This window comes from Hyperolius riggenbachi, chromosome 11 (genome assembly GCF_040937935.1).
Source record: "Hyperolius riggenbachi isolate aHypRig1 chromosome 11, aHypRig1.pri, whole genome shotgun sequence".
Lineage (NCBI taxonomy): Eukaryota > Metazoa > Chordata > Amphibia > Anura > Hyperoliidae > Hyperolius > Hyperolius riggenbachi.
The window spans coordinates 123,891,055-123,898,802 of NC_090656.1; positions in this window are offsets into that span (position 1 = coordinate 123,891,055).

Genomic DNA, 7,748 nt, shown 5'->3' on the forward strand with positions numbered 1-7,748 from the left:
TGATGAATGTGCCATTATAGTAGGAGGAGCTTCCTTGCTTCCTCTGATATGCTTCACTTTCTTTATCCACCTTGCTAACGTAGATTTTGAGGCCTGTAACCCTTTATTTGGTCTTGACTATATCACAAACAAATGACTTGATTGTCTGAATTCTTTTGTCTTTTTTAGATATTGTAAGATAGTTCTTCTCACAGATTACTGTAATTCCTTTCTTTATCATTGGCCACCTGTTGAGATCTATGGAATTCTGTCAGTAACTTTTGAAGATAGTTTGGATACGGAGTGAAAATGATTTTGTCGGGAAAGACTATAAGAAAAGTTTCATTTATTGAAAATGCGTGTAAATCGCTTACTCTCTCGGCAAAGATTATTGCTGTCAGAAATAAAGCTTTTAGAGTTCGTTTTTTAATGTCCAAATTTTCCACTGGTTCGTATGGGCTTCACATCAGCATTTGCAAAACTAAGGGGAGATACCACTGTGGTGCTACCTTCGTCTTTATTGGTTTAGACTCTAGACCTTCCTATGCCCTTAAAACATGTTTTTATTACGTTTTCCTTTGCTAGAGGCCTATCTAGATATATTGAAAGCACTGTACATTGCACTCTGAGTGTACTCACTGCCAATCCTATGTCTACACCCTTTTGGAAGAATTCTAAAATGTCTGAAATAGTATTTGAATGTCTTCTCCTTCATGCACCAAGCTAAATAGGCTTTCCACATCTTGCCATAAATTGTTTGCGTTACCGGTTTTCTACACTTCAATAAGGTTTGTATGACTTTCTCCGAAAGACCCTTTGCCCTTAACACATCTTCCTCAGATACAATGCTGTGTAGTTGAATATTTTGGGACTGGGATGATACATGGGACCTTGTAACAGTATGTCTTTTCTGACTGGTAACTTCCAGAACCGTCCCCTTGACCTTTCCCACAGCGGAGTAAACCATGCCCTTTTTGGCCACAAAGGTGCCACTAAGATCATGTCTGCACCTTCCTGATCCCACTTCTTGATCATTATTGCCATTAGTGGAATCGCATTCACACTGTCTGGCTCTGGTATGGCCAGGGTTGATATAACGCATCTATGGCTACTGCCTGTTCCTGTACAGAGACATAAACATCTCCAGTTTTTTGATCTTTGGGCTTGCAAACAAATCTATCTCTGGTCCATCTTGCTGCTATCTGTTTGAATATTTCCTGACTTATGCTGGGAATACACGGGTCGATTCTGAACCATTAACCACTTAAGGACCAAGCTGTTTGCTGATCTGTGCTGCGTGGGCTTCTCCAGCCCACAGCACAGATCAGCAGTGAGGCAGGGGCGACCAGACTTCCCCCCCCTTTTTCCGCACTAGGGGGATGACCTGCTGGGGGGGTCTGATTGCCGCTGCTCCGTGTGGCCGAGCGGGGGGGGGGGGCTCCTCAAAGCTCCCCTCCGCAGCGCTATTCCTCCCTCCCTCTCCTTCCCTCCCTCCCCTTTGCTCCATGGGCGGCACAGGACGATAGGCTTCAGCCTAACAGATGCCGGTGATCCCCGGCATCTCCTTTACGGTGCTGCTGCAAGGACCTCCACAGTGTGTATAGGACTAGTGTTGGGCGAACAGTGTTCGCCACTGTTCGGGTTCTGCAGAACATCACCCTGTTCGGGTGATGTTCGAGTTCGGCCGAACACCTGATGGTGCTCGGCCAAACCGTTCGGCCACATGGCCGAACTAAGAGCGCATGGCCGAACGTTCCGCGAACGTTCGGCTAGCGCTGTGATTGGCCGAACGGGTCACGTGGTTCGGCCCCTGAACGCGCTCTGATTGGCCGAACGGGTCACGTGGTTCGGCCCGAACGCGCTCTGATTGGCCGAACGGTCACGTGGTTCAGGTAAATAAATACCCGAACCACGTCATATCTCCGCCATTTGTCTGTGGGTTTAGCTTTGGGTAGGCAGGCAGGGTAGTTCGCGCTCCAGCCACGCTAGCCAGGGTCCCCCCAGTCATTGTGTGTCGCTGCTGGGAACAGTAGTACACCGCTCGCTCAGCCACACTATATAGCATTGTGTGTACTGCTGCCACTGTGTACCTCGCTCAGCCACGCTATATATAGCATTGTTTACTGCCACTGTGTGTACACGGCTCAGCCAGACTATATAGCATTGTGTGTACTGCCACTCTGTGTACACCGCTCAGCCAGACTATTAAGCATTATGTGCACTGCCACTGTGTGTACACCGCTCAGCCAGACTATAAAGCATTGTTTACTGCCACTCTGTGTACACCGCTCAGCCAGACTATATAGCATTGTGTGTACTGCCACTCTGTGTACACCGCTCAGCCAGACTATATAGCATTGTGTGTACTGCCACTGTGTGTACACCGCTCAGCCAGACTATATAGCATTGTGTGTACTGCCACTCTGTGTACACCGCTCAGCCAGACTATATAGCATTGTTTACTGCCACTGTGTGTACACGGCTCAGCCACACTATATAGCATTGTGTTTACTGCCACTCTGTGTCTGCTGGGAACAGTAGTACACCGCTCACCCGCCACTGTATAGCATTGTGCTCTGTGTCGCTGCTGGCAATAGTGGTACACCGCTCACCCACCACTGTATAGCATTTCTGTACTGCCACTGTACTGCTGCCAGTCAGCGTGTACTTTAAGGATAAGTGAAATGAGGAAGAAATCCGGTGAAAGAGGGAGGGGCAAGGGAAGAGGGGTTTCCCCTGACGGTTCACGTACAGGCCACAGGGGAGCACCCAAGAAAACCCACTCAATACCGCCCATGTTGTCCAGGACAACAACCCTCACAGATCCAAAAGAACAGGACCAGATAATTACTTGGATGACCTCTCAAGCGTCCAGCAGTGGGTTAAGCAGCACCAGCACATCACGCACGAGGTCCGAGTCCTCAGCCAGTTACAAGGAGACAGTGGGCACAAAGCTGACACAACCGGCAGCGACACCACGCACACAACTGCCAGATAACCAGTCAGATGAATTACCTCAGGACACAATGGGGTATTCGCAGGAGCTATTCCCAGGCCAACAAACTTCCACCTTTGAAAGGTCAATGGAGGAACAGCCAGAAATGTTGTGCCCGGATTCACAACCATTAACTGTGGGAAATGCACTGGGCACTGAAATACAACAAGGCGAGTCCGAGGACTTTGAAACCCAAATCCAAGAGCAAGTTGGGGAGGAGGGGTTGCAATTGCAGGAGGTCGGCCGAGAAGCTCTGGAAGACGACGTTGGAGTGAGCTGCGCAGAGGTTGTTCTGGGGAGCTCTACTCCACGGCGGCGGCCCCCCACAATGACATATGACGAGTTTGAGGAGATGGAAGAGGAGGGTATGGACAATGTGGACAGAGACCCAGATTTTGTTTGTGAACGAGAACATCGCCGTCGTAGCAGCAGCACAGATGAGTCTGTTGAAGAACCCACTGCTGCACGAGTTCGCCTTGTGCCACAAGGTAGGCGGCGCGAAATTTCAGGCACCACAAGCGTGGAAGTTCAAGTGAGAGGCAAAAGAGGCGCAAACAGAAATCGCCAGCAAGGCAGGTGCTCCAAAGTCTGGGCTTTCTTTGAAGACTGCACTGAGGATGTTACCATGGCGATTTGCAAGGTGTGCAAGACCCGCCTGAGCAGGGGGAAAAGTAGTAACAACCTCTCCACCACCAGCATGAGCCGCCACATGCTATCCAAACATCCCACTCTGTGGGCAAAATCGACAGGACAGGGTACCAGCAACACTGCCTCCCTTGGGTGAACCAGACTCACCACCAGACCCGCCTCAGCAGCAGCAGTAGCCCAGCCATTGCGTGGTTCACAACATTCACAAACATCAGACGACGCTGACACTGTCACTTTCCGGAGTAGTGCTCTTGAGGTCTCCCAGTCTTCATCAAACACAACAACCAACAGCCCTTTCATTGTGCAGCCCTACGGTTCAGTTGTCTGTCTCGGAGATGTTTGAGCGCAAGAGGAAATTGCCAGCAAATGACCCCCGGGCTGTGGCAGTAACAGCCAGCATAGCCAAGCTTCTAGCCTGCGAAATGCTGCCATATCGAGTGGTGGAGACAAACAGCTTCAAGGGCATGATGTCAGTGGCCATCCCACGTTACGTGGTTCCCAGCCGCTACCACTTTGCGCGCTCTGCAGTGCCTGAGTTGCATGAGCACGTGGTCAGCAAAATAACCCGAAGCTTGAAGAATGCCGTTGCCTGCAAGGTTCACCTCACCACTGACACCTGGACGAGTGCGTTCGGCCAGGGTCGATACATCTCCCTTACTGCGCACTGGGTGAACCTTGTGGAGCCTGGCAGCGATTCCTCACCTGCTACGGCGCGGGTGTTGCCCACGCCGCAAACAGCTGCACCGCCGTCCCTCCCACTGGATAACAACAGCAGCAGCTACCTCTCTGACTCCTTCTCCTCCAACGCATCTCAAAGCTGTACCTCATCCGGAAACGCGAACCCAGCACCAGCAGCAGTAGGATCGTGTAAGCAGTGCAGCACAGCTGTTGGCATGCGTCAGCAAGCGTTGCTGAAGCTGATCTGCCTTGGGGATAAGCAGCACACAGGGGAGGAAATTTGGAGGGGAATAAAGGAACAGACGGATTTGTGGCTGGCACCGCTGGACCTGAAACCGGGCATGGTTGTGTGTGATAATGGGAGTAATCTCATTCGCGCTTTAAGGTTGGCTAAGCTGACACACATCCCTTGCCTGGCGCACGTGATGAACCTAGTAGTTCAGTGGTTCCTGAAGGCATACCCAGGCGTGGCCGATCTTCTGTTGAAGGTGCGACGAGTGGCCAAGCATTGTAGAAATTCAAGTACTGCTTCGGGGGCACTCACCAAGATGCAGGAGCGCTTCAATCTCCTCCACCATCGCTTGCTGTGTGATGTCCCTACGCGCTGGAATTCTACGCTGCACATGCTAGCCCGCTTTTGCAAGCAGAAGAGTGCAGTGGTCCAGTACATGACGGCACAGTACCGAGGCGCATCCGGCCAGCTGCCAAGCTTCTGTGGATCCGATTGGGCCAACATGTTGGACCTCTGCCAAGTCCTCCAAAATTTTGAGCAATCCACGTTGCTTGTGAGCAGTGACAACTCTTCAGTCAGCATTACCATACCACTGCTGTGTTTACTGAAGAGGTCAATGTTGAAAATCAAGGAAACAGCTGTCATGATGCAACTGGGGGAATCTGAAGGAGAAAACGATCAGCGTGATGGTACCAACATCAGGCCATCCGCCTCAGGAAACGCTAGCCCCAGCAGCTATGACGAAGAAGAGGAGGAGGAACAGCTGGAGTTGGAGCAGGAATTTCCTGCCACCACTGACGAGGGCCAGAGCGGTGCACGTTGGACTTCCACAATTCAGCGCGAATGGTCAGCAGAAGCAGACCAGGAAGAAGGTGACGACTATGATGCATCACAACAACTATCACAACGCTCACAAGAGGATGATGAGGATTCTGGTAGGACTCTGGCACACATGGCTCAATTCATGCTAGACTGCATTGAACGCGACCCACACATTGTGCGCATTCTGGACAACACCAATTACTTGGTTTATACCCTTCTGGATCCACGGTACAAACACAATGTTCCAAAACTGCTTGAAGAAAGAGTCAGACAGGTCAAAATGGAAGAATACCAGCAGGCCCTTGTGGAGACTTTAGAGAGGAGATTGACATCCTCCCCCTCCTCTAGCCAGTTGTACGCCGACAGACTGACTTCCGCAAACCCAGGACGACCAGGAGGGCAGCAAACAACACAAGCCGCAGCTAGTGCCCAAAAGGGAATGGTATCGGCAGAGTCCTTGGAGTGGGAAAATTTTCTGACACCCATGCAGCAGCAGCCCACTGAACAGCAAGCGTGCAGATCCACCTCCAACACCGATCGCCTAGAGAAGATGGTCAAGGACTACATGTCAGATGGCGTAGCTGTGTCTAACAATCCATCTGCACCCTTCAACTATTGGGTATCGAAGCTAGACACCTGGCACGAACTGGCAATGTATGCAATAGAGGTGCTGGCTTGCCCGGCAGCCAGCGTTATGTTGGAACGCTGTTTCAGTGCTGCCGGAGGCATCGTCACAGATCGGCGTATCCGCCTCTCCACAGAAAATGCAGACCGTCTGACTCAAATTAAAATGAATCAATCCTGGATTGGAAATGACTACGCAACACTCCAGGACCCCAACCAAGTAACATGACCAATGAACATCTGGGATGGTTTAGCGTTTCCGGTCCCTGTTTATTGAACCTCTCATCTGTATTACATTTATGACTGCATGGCGGCAAAAAGCATTGCTGCTATATCCCCACGCTTTTTGTCCTCATGCAAGGCCTGGGTTGTTGTGTCTCAAAAAGCATGGCCTTCTCCTCCTGCGCCTGCTCCTGTTCCATCACGTGTGCTGCTGCTGCTGGGTTAGCGTTGCCGGTCCCTGTTTATGGAACCTCTTCTCTTTATTTCATTTATGACTGCATGGCGGTAAAAAGCATGCTATCCGCACGCTTCTTGTCCTCATGCAAGGCCTGGGTTGTTGTGTCTCAAAGCGTAGCCTTCTCCTCCTGCGCCTCCTCCTGTTCCATCACGTGTGCTGCTGCTGCTGCTGGGTTAGCGTTACCGGTCCCTGTTTATGGAACCTCTCATCTTTATTACATTTATGACTGCATGGCGGTAAAAAGCATGCTATCCGCACGCTTCTTGTCCTCATGCAAGGCCTGGGTTGTTGTGTCTCAAAGCGTGGCCTTCTCCTCCTGCGCCTCCTCCTGTTCCATCACGTGTGCTGCTGCTGCTGCTGGGTTAGCGTTACCGGTCCCTGTTTATGGAACCTCTCATCTTTATTACATTTATGACTGCATGGCGGTAAAAAGCATGCTATCCGCACGCTTCTTGTCCTCATGCAAGGCCTGGGTTGTTGTGTCTCAAAGCGTGGCCTTCTCCTCCTGCGCCTCCTCCTGTTCCATCACATGTGCTGCTGCTGCTGCTGGGTAAGCGTTACCGGTCCCTGTTTATGGAACCTCTCATCTTTATTACATTTATGACTGCATGGCGGTAAAAAGCATGCTATCCGCACGCTTCTTGTCCTCATGCAAGGCCTGGGTTGTTGTGTCTCAAAGCGTGGCCTTCTCCTCCTGCGCCTCCTCCTGTTCCATCACGTGTGCTGCTGCTGCTGCTGCTGCTGGGTTAGCGTTACCGGTCCCTGTTTATGGAACCTCTTCTCTTTATTACATTTATGACTGCATGGCGGTAAAAAGCATGTTACCTGTGCAAAGAAACATGACATTTTCCGCATTTAAAAGACAGTTTTTCCTTTGAAACTTTACAATCAATTTTCTCAAAAACTATAAGCTCTTTTTCAAATATTTTTTTTCCTCTTGTACCCACTCCCAAGGTGCACATACCCTGCTAATTTGGGGTATGTAGCATGTAAGGAAGCTTTACAAAGCACGAAAGTTCGGGTCCCCATTGACTTCCATTATGTTCGGAGTTCGGCGCGAACACCCGAACATCGCGGCGATGTTCGGCGAACGTTCTCGAACCCGAACATCTAGGTGTTCGCCCAACACTATATAGGACCACACTGAGGGCATACACTAAAGAGTGTTCCCTCCTGAGTGCTTTGCATTTTACTTTTTGATACAAAACACAAGCTATCTTCTTGTATATATTCATACCTTTAGGGTTTGTCCATACGGACCTAGTGCATATATTAATTTCCCTGGTATTTTACTAGGCAAATGATTGAAT